Source organism: Camelina sativa, chromosome 4, assembly GCF_000633955.1.
Source record: "Camelina sativa cultivar DH55 chromosome 4, Cs, whole genome shotgun sequence".
Taxonomy (NCBI): domain Eukaryota; kingdom Viridiplantae; phylum Streptophyta; class Magnoliopsida; order Brassicales; family Brassicaceae; genus Camelina; species Camelina sativa.
The window spans coordinates 7,846,479-7,858,138 of NC_025688.1; the positions used below are offsets into that span (position 1 = coordinate 7,846,479).

Below are 11,660 nucleotides of genomic sequence, written 5' to 3' on the forward strand. Positions count from 1 at the left end.
AAGTCTACACAATAAATTATAGAGTTTTATAATTAACCTAAAAAGATTAATTTGAGTTGAAATAACAATGCAAAACATTAAATAAAACTGTTGTAAATTCAATAGATCAAAAAACTGGGTCTAGGGAATTTCTCAGGAAATTACAAATTATTAAATCAACAAATAAATAGGATTCAAACAATTAAGATCAGATTTAGAACTCTAAACACTTTTGTAAAATAAATCAGTTCTCACTGCAAATATTATCTAAATTTAAAACGAGAACATCCAAATCTCTTTGTGAAATTCAAGGTTAAAAATCAGCTATAAAAACAAGTTTAGATTGTTCACAAAATTACTAAATCAAATATCTTTGCAAGAAGTAATTTTGCTCATCAAAAGGTTTTATCAAGAAAATCAATTTTATTTTCATACCAATTTGTTTTCCTAGGTTATTAATTCTAGATGGTCAATCAAAGATTAATATGAAGAACAACCTATGATGAAGATCTAGAAAGATTATGAATCCTAAATAAACTGATCTAATAAATCATAAAAACCCTGTGAAAAACGCTGAATCTAACAAGCAAACTAGCCAGATATATTCAATGAAACACAAATCATCATTCTGAATAATAAGCAATTGAAATTAAAAGTGTAAAGAGGGAGTTTATGAATTCTTCTTTACAAAACAGTTCAGATCTCTCTCTCTCCCAAAGCTCTCAAAGTTTGTCAGAGTTGCAGAAAATAAAACTTGCTAGAATAAAACTTAAGAGTTTCTAAAAACCAAAAACAATACATATATGTCCTAAAACACGTCAGGGACTTGTCTTACAATTATGGAAAACTTTATGGCAGATTTGTAAAACTTCCAAAGCGTGGGTCTTCTTGCGGCTAATATCTCACTGAATCGATTCCAAGTTGATTTCCTCCGGATTAATGCTCCAACACGATCCAAGTTGCTCCACTTTGCTCCATCCATGCCAAAATCCTAGAAAACCTGTCTAACACTCGAAAACATCCTAGAAAACAAATAAAAAGACTCAAAAACACACTTATATCATGGTTAAAAACCGTAAAAACTATTATATATCAATAAACATCTCTCGACCATAAGTACCCCGTGGTCTGACTATAACATTGCAATGTTACACCTGCCCACTCAACTTCTAATTTCCAACTGGATTACCTACCAAACATAGATATATCTGCTCCAACAGCATATATTCCCTTATTTGCCTCTCTAGACTCGATACCTCTCGAGAAGAATCTCGTACCGGTCGCTCTGCAACTGCTCCATCCTCCTAATCAAATGATGAAGACTCCTCAACATGTGCAGCCCTCGGCTGCACCCTGCCACATGCGGCACAACTAGAGCTTGCACTGGTAACCCTCTAGGTTACCGCTCTAACAGCATGCCAATAGATCCGCCAAGCGATCATCTCGACCCTGGGCTCCACCTGCTGCAACCCCACACTTGGGTTCCAAGCACGTCCGGCACGCTCACCGGCTAACCCACTCTAGTCCCGCTTGATACGCTTGTGACCCTCTGACATACCTCCTCGTGGAACTCTGGACCCCACACTTGCTGGCCGGGGAACCTGCCCGACCACTACCACGATAACGCCCTTGTCCACGACCACGACAACGTCCACGTTCACGACCAACAACTCAACCACCTTCAACCACTAGTCTTCCTAGAACAGAGGCTAACAAGCATAGAAACAAACCAAAACCACACAAAGAAACATAACATACCATAACGGGATAGACTTCATACCTGTATTCATAATCCGTAAACCGGGTCCATTTAGTCGCTATCATGGGAATCCCTACATTATTCCACATACCTGTATTCATAATCCGATCCCTCATTGATGCATTACGAATCCAGAACTTCACTGATGTGTCATTAACCACAAAAACGTCTATAAAAGAGGACTTGTCACCCAAACGCCAAATCTTATTCACAATCATGTGCATTTTCCCCACAAGAGTTGAAGATGCATTTAAAAACATGCCAAATAGGAAGTCCTCCCATAGCGGCTTCACATCAACAAAAACCTCCTTAGGGACCACAACTCGATCCTTACCATTCACTTGAGAGACTACAAAATCCTGTTTTGTGAAAGTTTGCTGCTGAACCGCCGTTACCCATAGCTTTTGATCTAGCATCACTGTGTGCTCCGATTGCGACTTTCTCAAAATCGGGAAATCCTGCTCTGAAAGCCGGTTCTCCGACGGCAAAACACTATCACTGCTCCCCACAATCACTGCATCTACCTGATTAGCATTCTCCTGACTTACAGAGACCACCAGAGATCCCGGCGGCGGCGGCAGATCAGCCGATAGCATCGAACTTGGCGAACAAGAAATAAAACCCTAATCGCCAAACAATCGCCCTCCACGTCATCAAAAAAAAAACTTAACTTCCACCATATATAGTTTAACGTTCCTTACCATTTTATTTTTTTAAATCCCCACCAAAACCTAGATCCCTAGCAGCAGATGATTAATCCGGAAACACAACAAGTACCTTAAAACCCCCAGAACGAAGTACCGGGTAAACAATCTTGGACTGCCAGTTTCTGCAACATTCGTTTCTTTATGACCTATTTCTTTGCCTCAAACTCAGATGTTTTGTGATCTTGAATTTTTATTTTGCATAAAAAGCACATGAACAAAGTCATTAGACATAGAGGACAGGTCAGAGGTATCAGGAGACAAATGGGTCCATATGCAGGAGAAACTCGCGGTATCAATCCCAACACAAGCCGGAGCATCCGAGTCAAGAACTAACCTCGTACTTTTCATTTGTCTTGCAATATTTGATGGTGTTTGTATCACTCGAAATTAAACAGAAATCAGATTCCAATTAGTATCCCAAACATTTCTTATTTCTCGCTATAGTCTCTTAATATATTTTACTTGTTTGCCAAGGAAGCATCTCGTTTCACAAAGTATTGTTAATTGCTCTGTATATTCTTCGTAACTCAACATGCAAATTTAGATTTGCTGATGAGCTTGCATATAAGTTAGACACAAAGATTCAATACTTTATATAACCTTCAAAATGCCATAACATTTTTTTTTTTTCTGTTCTTCTCTCTTATTAAAGACCAAACACGATACTACACACCTCATTCCTCTTGCGTAAGGGAACTAAGAGTATTACAAAAAAAAAATTAAAAAACTATTCTCTCACCGTCTTGGGAATTTTATGCAGCCATTGTGGGAGGACGAACGAGGAAAAGTATGATCCTGTTAGGTCGTGTCTATGTTTCAACTTTCTCTCGATCACAAACTTTTCATTGCGTACGTTAGAAGATAGCAAACTTCGGTCCTCCTTTCTCCAAAAGTATATTGTATTAGCATCATCTTCATTACGCTTGATGGCGATCCAGTGAATACTCCCGTGCAAGCTAATGGGCGTTTGGTTATGACCAAACAGAGACAAATGGACAGTGTCGAAAGTCCACAAACCTGTCTCAGATGAATATATCAGCAAGCTCCACAGATTAGAGAAATCAAACAAAACAACTTTGTAATCCAAAAGAACACTCCTTTCTCAATTCGTGTGGCAATTCCCAAAGGACACGAATATCCCTTATGATGAGGAGGGATCTTTACGCATTCCTGTGAAACTGGATTAGCCACGTACAAGGATCGGTTATTCACATGGATAGGGACGTCACTGATCAATATCAAACCAGCATCGGTACTGTAAGCCCAGACACTGTAGTTGTTTCTCTAACTCTCAAACTTCTTGGTTAGGAATGACGAGATGTAAGAGCCTAGAGACCGTTCGAGTCCCCAAGTGTTGAATCTGTACTGAGCTATGACTTCTTTTTCATTACCATAATGCATGAGCGACCATGATGAAGAATCTGAGTTTTGGTCCATAGACCGAAACAAGTCACGGAAATATGGAGACTCCACCATCGATTTCCATTGCTTGCAAACAAGTTTCAAAGCTGTGAAAATCTTTATTGGTAATTTCGAGAGTATAATTGCCAATAGATCCTCTGGAAACGAATTCATATCTTCCTATCTCTCTCTGTCAATGAGATTAGGGTTTTTTGTTGAAGCGTGTGTGTGTGCGCGCTAGGGTTTATACCAGAATGTATCTAGTTCCCGGGTGCCATACACAAAAATAAAGGTTAAAAAGTTTTAAATTTGGTTTAATATATTTTGATTTTTTGTTATTTTTCTCAAATATTATCTTCTTCTCTTATTAGCAATAAAATTTCTCTGATATTTTAAAATAGGGTTTGAATTTTAGTTCTTTAATATATAAAAATATTTTATCAAGAAAATCTTATTATATAAAGCAAAGTTACTGATTAAGAAGATTGTGACAGTTTTCAATTCTCTTGATGTGGACAAGTTTTAATTTTAAATTTATTAAAATATTAAATATAATTTTTTAAAAAAGTTTTAAATCTATCATTAAAAGTTAATCTATACATAAGTAATATATAAAACTTGTTTTCAAAGTTACTCTTTAACAAGATCTTGACACGTTTGAGTTCTATTGATAAGATGTAGACAAGTTTTAATTCTAAATTTATTAAAATATTAAATATATATTTTTAAAAAAATTCTAAATCTATCATTAAAATTAAATCTATACATAAGTAATATGTAAAAACTTGGTTTCAAAGATACTCATTAAAAAGATCGCGACACGTTTCATCTATTGATAAGATGTGGACAAGTTTTAATTCTAAATTTATTAAAATATTAAATATATTTTTTTCAAAAATTTCTCAATCTATCATTAAAAGGAAATCTATACACAAGTCATATATAAAAAATTAAACTAATTTCCAATTATTTAATTCTGCTGTTTTTTTTTTGTAATTGTATAATAAGTAAGACATATATAAAGGTTAATTTCAAAGTTAGTCATTAACAGAATCGAGATAAGTGTCAAGTCTATCAATAAGATTTTGACAAGTGCAAAAAATTTAGAAAAAGAAACCTAACAATTTTATTATGTAAATTATATATTTTAGTTTTTAAATTTAGTTGTGATCATCACATATATCAAGTTACCGATTTAAGATATTTACACATATAAATATATGTCGTTAACGTGATCAGGATACAAGTCATTATACAAAAATTTGTTTTAAAGTTCTCATGTACATGACTGGAACTGTATTATATTTTTATATTATATATTCTTTAATTGTTGGGCAACTGACAAAAATAACACCATTTTAAGTTTTTTTTTCCACAATTAGCCCATTTCTTTAAATGTTTCAAAACTAGCACACATTTATATATTCTTTAAATGATTCATCCCCCAGATTTCATACATGAAAAAAAAAAATGCAAAATTACAAATTTAAGGCTTTTATTATTACTAGGAGCTTCTTCATCGGTCTTTGTTAATTTTGGTACCCAATCGTCTTCGTACTGCTGAAATCTTTGCTTCTCATCGGAAATGACGTTTTCTACTCAACAACACTTTGATTTCATCTCATCTCCAATCTTCTTCCCAGGTTTTGTTTTTAAGAATTGAATCGAATCTGATTAACAGATATGGTGTTCAATTCTTTTGATTTACGACGAGATCGTTATACTCCTCTTTGATCTTTTTTTGCAGAAAATGGATGGTGCTTTGGCTCAATCCCGTCGTGGGTTCCATGTGGAGCTGTAAGTATCTTTTACATTTGTCTCTGTTCTAAGGTAGAGATCATGAAATCGATTCTAATCAGATTGTTAAGAATTGGGAAGTGATTCTTTTTTGAAGTTTGGTTTTGGAAGGATCTTTGTATGTCAAATTGGTCATTGAAGTAGGTAGTGTAATTTTTCTGTAAGTCTCGGTGTGCCAAGCCTGAAACCTAAAGTAGTGAGGCAAAGAGGGATAGGGCTTTGATATGAATTGTTTGTTTTCAAACCTAAAGTAGTAACATTTGTTTTCTTAATTGTTTCGGTGAGATTCCTGTTTTTTTGTTTTGTTTCATGGTTGTATTTGTTGCAGCTCTTCGCTGAGGATGCATCTTTGAGGAGATTCAAGTCGCATAAGAAAGGAGTGCACATATTGAAGAGGGTTAGAGATGTGCTCACTGTTGTCGTTATTGCCCTTATGGAATGCTATTTTCATGAAGAGATTAACTCTTACAGGGAGATTCATTAGGAGGATCATCAACTGTTGCAGCAAGAAAATGTATGATGTGACTTGGTCGTGATACTGGTGAAATTCAGGAAGGATTACACGAAATTCAGGAAGGATTCTTAGAACTTCATGATGACCTTCATAACAAGTTTAGATTTTAGGATGACTTTCATAAAAATTCTGGATATTGGTAAACACTAGGGTAACATAGAAATGATACCATTACCATTTACTAATGGAGTTTTCTTTCTATGTTTTACATTTTTTTTTAGTAATGCTGAGTTTTTATGTTGAACTTTTCTTCGTTTTATGAATTCAAATATATTTTCATAAAATCACTATTTATAGATGGTTCCTTGATAGCTTGTATAATACCTTCTCCTGTTCTTGTAACTTGGAAAACCAACAACATCTATCATTACTACAGAACGTTTAAACTTTTGTTGATAACTCAATTATATTTCACTACAAAACCTATTTTTATGCACAATAAAATATTTAAGAAGGTTATCTCGTATTTTAGTAAGACCTTCATAAAAATAAAATAAAACATCATGCTAGATATTCCTATTTTCTACCTTTGTTGTAAAACACCAATATGTGCACCAAATCAAATTATTATACATCATTAATGGAATAATATGTGAATGTGATACAATAACAAAAAAACATATAAAGAAATTTAAAAACACATTTTAAAAAAATTTATGAAGGATTCAATAACTTTTAGGAAGGCATTCTTGAATTTTTAGGAAGGCATTCCATAAAGACCTTGACTTTTATGAAGGTCTTCCTAATTGTCTGAAACCAACATCTATTTGAATGTTTTCTTCATCATGTGTGGGTTCACCACTGTAAAATATCAAAATGTTCAATTTTCTTGTTGTCGAGTGTATTAAAGTACCTGCACTCACACAACAAATGACAAGCATATCAAGACATACTGACAAGCATATGAGAAAATCAAATATAGGTACTGTAATACCCCTCCCCAGGGCTTAAAATTCCCGCGAGATGGCTGAAGGACGGCTATCGAAGTAGAATAGATCAAGACGAAGGGGAAGTAATTTTTGGAGTTGAGCCAAAGCCTTTTTTAGAAAATTTAGAAGCTTTTGGTCGAAGAAAAATTGAAGACGAATGGAGAAATCAGATTTTGGTATGGTGGTATAGTCTTTCGCCGATGGCCGTACGCGTCCACCAGCGTACTGTACTGTCCGTGTACGTTAGCTGCCAAACAGGCTGCTGAAATGGACGGTCAGGATTGATCGGAGGTGATGCTTAACCGATAGGAGAAGATAGGGTTGTGGATAAGCTCAACCAACCCTATCCGCCGCTCGGAGGGAGATTAGTGTCCACCCATGTGTCGTGATGCCGTGATCCCTATCCACTTCCAGCTGCTTCCACCACCGACCTTGGGCACCTATATAACCCCCCCCCTTCATTTGTTTCCTCACACCAAAAACAAACCAAATCATAAGTTTGTCTTGGTCATTCCCAGCTGAGCTCACGCAAGATCTGATTTACCATGAAGGGTGTGCAATCTGTCTTCCCAAGAACAATTTTCTCACGATATGTGTACATTGGATTCTTACCACTAGGACAGCTGAATACACAGTTTCTTATTCACAATACCCGTAAGACCATTCATCATTACCATCTACCTGTCCAAAATTATAAGGAGATGTCATAAAATCCGTTTAGGAAGGTCTTCTTAATATTTACGGATCCCTTCCTAAATGTTCAACTATGCTTCCTAAATTTTTGACAAAAGCTTAATTCAATCAATATTTTTGTGAGAAACTCTATGATATTAACCTATGAATGAAATTCTAAAGCAATAAGCAAACTGATCTCTACCAGGAACACTAGCTTGTCTCTCTCTTTTCTTGACAACTTTTAATGGAGTGTCATCACCTGAAAATCTGATAAAAGCACACAGTATTAACCATCCATGTTAGTAGATCGACACAAGATTTCACTAAAATACCTCAAATGTTTTGTGTTGTGCCTGCCAATAAATCCGTAGATAAATTGGGTCTGCCTGTTATAAAACACCTAGATAAATCCAAACATTTTGGTCATCATCTTGAAGAGACATCATAAATGTCTTCGTAGAACTCTCAAGCTGCACATAATTCAGCTTGGAGAGAATCAAGCTGAGATTGCAACTCCACAATTTATTTATCTTTCTTCGTGACAAGTTCTCGGAGATCTGATGACTCTGATTCGAGAGCAGAGACATACGTAGAGAAATCGAAAATCTTAGTTCTCTGCTTACAAATCTGAGCTTGATTTACCAATTTTATAGCTTCTCCAGATCTGATTTATTTATCGTTAATCCCAAATTCGATTGGTGAAGAAGAAGGTCGTGAAAATGGTGCTATTTTAGGGTATTTTTCTTAAATGTTTGCGACTGTGTCATGATTTAATTTACAATATTATATTATTTATTTTTAATTCATTATCAATAATAAATCCGTATTAATTTTTTCTTTTTATGTTTTTATTCGAATTTCATTTTCAGTTAAGGATGTGAACGATCAGTATTTTCCTTCTTAATATTTTTAATTTTCTTATTGTAGTATTTTTAGATTTTCATTATTTACTTCAATTTGATTTTCAAATTAGAAATCTGTGATGATTTGAAATAATATTTTATATATTTTTTTTTAATTTCTTTTTTACTAAGTGGGATATGTAATATCAATTTTTTTTTTGAAAAGAAATATTATGTTAGAGTAAATTTTAGTTTTTTTTTTTTTTCTATTTCATATCTCAGAATTATGTAATGCTCATATGTCATTGTGCTTATAATTTTCAATTTATTTTTCTTTTTATTATGTGTTATAAAAATTTGTTTTCATAAACTTTTTTATTGCGTTGCTTGTAAACTTTTTGCAATGGTGTAGGAATCGAACAGAGGACACGAATCAGAGTAATCAAACAGAACAACTGTGAAACTGGATTAGCCACGTACAAGGATCGGTTATTCACATGGATAGGGACTTCACTGAGCAATATTAAACGAGCATCAGTACTGTAAGTTTAGACTTCTTGGTTAGGAATGACGAGATGTAAGAGCCTAGAGACCGTTCGAGTCCCCAAGTGTTGAATCTGTAGTGAGCTATGACTTCTTTGTCATTACCACAATCTATGAGCGACCATGATGAAGAATCTGAATTTTGGTCCATAGACCGAAACAAGTCACGGAAATATGGAGACTCCACGATCGATTTCCATTGCTTGCAAATAAGTTTCAAAGCTGTGAAAATATTTATTGGTATTTTGGAGAGAGTAATTGCCATTAGATCCTCTGAAAACGAATTCATATCTTCCTATCTCTCTCTGTCAATGGGATTAGGGTTTTTTGCTAAAGCATGTGTGTGTTAGGATTAGGGTTCTCGGGTGCATATAAGTGCTATGATTAATAAAATCTATACTAAATAAAAGTAGAAGCTATAGGCTCCAAAGGTTGTCCACCTAGAATATAAAACATCCAATTGGGATTCGACATGTCACTAATTAACATTTTTTAAATTTCCAGAATTTTCTATATTAAGATTTTTTTTAAAACGACCAATCGCGATTAGACAACTCAATATTTAACATTTTTGAAATTATGTTAAATTTCTATATTAAAATATTTAGAAATAAGTGTATTTACAACGTCCCACATCGGCTAGAAAAATTTAGATAATGACTAAGAACCATTATTAATAAGACTAATATGCTTCCAACTAGGAATGAGAAGAAAACTTGATTTATCATGCGTCCAAATTTAAAAATTAAAAAAGTTTAACATAATATAATTATTAAAAATTTAAAAAAGTTCAAATATTATAAATTTTTAATCTTTATAGGGTGTTTAAAAATATTATAATTACCTCCATAGAAAGTTTAAAATATTATAAGTATTTAAACTCTACAAGAAGTTTAAGTATTATTAATATTTAACTCTCAAAAATTTAAAACATGTTTTTATGTATGACTTTATAGATGATTTATTATAGTTTATGTAAAATTATTTTTGGGTCAAAGGAAGAAGGAATGACTTCGCAAGATCTTAATTTGATGTTGTTTGAGTTAATTTTTGAGGTTTAAAGAGGAAGGATGGATGACAAGCACACATGTTTTATTAGCTATACATGTGTTCATATTACATTCTCTACAAGTAATTTGCAATTTCGTACTATTAAAGATTTTGGTTTGAAAAGTTTCAATATGTGTGGATCTAAATATATAGGTGAAAGTATCAATAATTGGGTTCATGTAGTGACTAATCTGGTCCGTCGATTGCAAAAATTTTATGAGACAAGAGGCAATGATTTTGGTCTTAGAGTTTGATGAGTTAACAAGTTGTGTGGTAGTCTAAAATAAGGGCTTTAAATGATTATTCAGTAGAAGAATGTGAGGAAGCTGATGAGGAAGAGGAAGAAGAAGAGTATCACAACTAACCAGACGGTAAAAGTAACGATGACATTTATCATGAAAATTTGACAATGAAAATGATGAGAAAGAATATGAAGAGTAAGAAAACAGTGAAAAACAAATCATGAATACATAGATGGTGGTGATCAATTAAATATGAGAAAACAAGATTAATTCATGATTATAAGAATGTTTTGTTTGTCTTATGAAAGAAACGGTTTAGGATATGCTAGGTCACCAGTTCGATCTGCCTCGCCTTGACGTTCAATTAATATCATGATTCTTTTGATCAAATTTGAATTTTAACACAATTGACTTTTATATTGTAAAAAAATTTTGTATCTGAAATAAAAGTTTAAAATTTTCACCAATCAATTGTAATTGAAAATTTTATATAACCGAATATTTCATAACTATCATCAATCATATATAATGTTTACCTAACTATATCAATGAAGAGGAGAAATAATTTAGAAAAAATAATTAATAAATAGTTTTTTTTTCTGGTAGGGGACCGGGCGACTAAAGTCACCCATGATTTATTAAAATTAATAGAAAAAATTACAAATGAATGTCTCGAGACCGTGCGTGGCCAAGAAGATCAGCCCTGAAGAGGGGCTCTACTACATTTGGAACAGAATCAAAAGTGTGAAAATCTAAAGACAATGAAAACGTATAGGTCGCTAATCTATCTGCCACACAGTTAGCTTCCCTATACACATGAGAAATACGGACTATCCAGTCTCTTGAGAGGAAGTCATGGCACAAACGTACCAGGAAAGACAGCGGATGATACCCACTTATTCCTGTCTTCAAAAAACCCACCACCAGCTCAAAATCAATCTCTAAATCTACCTGAGCTACCTGCTGATCCCAAGCCATACAGAGACCACATTATACTCCCCACAGATCGTCCAGAGGAGCAGAACAACGCCCAATATTCAGTGCAAACCCACCTTGCCATTCCCCTGTCTCACTCCACAACACTCCTCCCGCGGTAGCTAAACCTGGGTTGCCATGAGAGGCACCATCAATATTCACTTTCAACCAACCCGATTCTGGCCTCTTCCATGCTATCATTCTCTCTACCCTTACTGGTCGTTGTTGCCCCGCTTTCGATAAATGA

The 11,660-nt window shown here is 34.1% G+C and overlaps 1 pseudogene; it reads right to left on the reverse strand.

Annotated features, from left to right (window-relative positions):
- On the reverse strand, positions 3,173-4,020 carry LOC104783663 (annotated as a pseudogene).